Raw genomic sequence first — 1,337 nt, 5'->3', positions numbered from 1 at the left:
TTTTATCAATTTGCATCCAAGTATCTATTTAATTCCCTTCGTTTCAAGGCAGTGTTAAAAGAGAATTACCTAAGCACATAATTATTAGTCCAGATGTGTTCATGATCCCAGATTTCTAAGTTCTATCTTACCCTCCACAGGCATTGTACTAGTTTATCAAAGCATCTGGAACTCAGATGACAACCTAGGAAATTAGATATTCTTTATTTATAACTGGAATATTAGTCTTAAATCCCCATTTCATCATCTACCCTGTTGAATCAGACTTGAAAATTATGTCAGCTTTATCTATACCTTTTGCTTTTCTTCGCAGGTTCAAAATAGAGCCAGCCTAAACATCCCATTCATGCTTTCTTTTTTCTGAGATCATCTTGGTAACAGTTGACCAAAAATAAGGATAATTGACCTAGAAAATTTCCCTAGATCCAGTTATTCCTCTAGAGTCATGGGATGGAAGATTAAAAGAATATGGTGGCTTCAATCTGTCCCATTTACAAGCCTCATATTCCTTTCACCTGAAGCTCTAACCCTTAATGAAGGACACGATTTGTGTTCTTTTGAAGACTCTATGCTTTCCTAAACCTATCTTTAGACTTTTTGCATTTTAGGAATGTTGTGAGGGTTTGAAAGGCAGCTGTGAACACATTACATGGGTTAAATTGTGTGACCTACAAGTAGTTTTCTCCAGTTTCCATCTTGTCTTGTGGTAACCAAGCCAAATGTAGGCCGAGATGGAATTACTCAATTGAGGATTTTAGAATGCTAGTGGCTACATCTTTTACTGAATTGCTCATATAAACAAGGAACCAAATTCTCATTAGGTAGGTCATAACTAGCCAATTTGAACATTGGAGTACTATAAGAGCTAAGCATTGATGTACTGTTTACTCTGATTGCAATGTCTTTTTTCACCTGGATAATTTGCACATCTTATGTTCGTGTATCATCTCCTCCAGGAAGCCTACCCTGAGCCCCTAAGTTGAGATGACTACCCATATCCAATGCTCCTAAAGGACCCTGATTGTGCCCTCTGTTTTTACTTTTAAAATTATTACAAGAAATGATCATGTAAAATAAGCTACCAAACTTGCTATAAAATGCTGTTGAGGATGTTACCTTATACCATACTCTGTATCTTCTATATAAAATTTCAGTGAGAAATTTCTTGTGTAATTCAATGCTATAGAAAGCTTTTGTTTCTTCTGAAAAACTCATGTGATTCCTCCTTCCTAATAATGAGAACGATATAACTGATTATGTGTTTAATTTTAGGTATGGCTGCCAGGAAGCTAGTGCCAAATGTAAAATTCTTTTAACATTGGCATATTGGTATAATC

This window comes from Propithecus coquereli, unplaced genomic scaffold (assembly GCF_000956105.1).
Source record: "Propithecus coquereli isolate 6110/MARCELLA unplaced genomic scaffold, Pcoq_1.0 Scaffold65, whole genome shotgun sequence".
NCBI classification, from domain to species: domain Eukaryota; kingdom Metazoa; phylum Chordata; class Mammalia; order Primates; family Indriidae; genus Propithecus; species Propithecus coquereli.
This window is presented reverse-complemented; position numbering follows the sequence as displayed.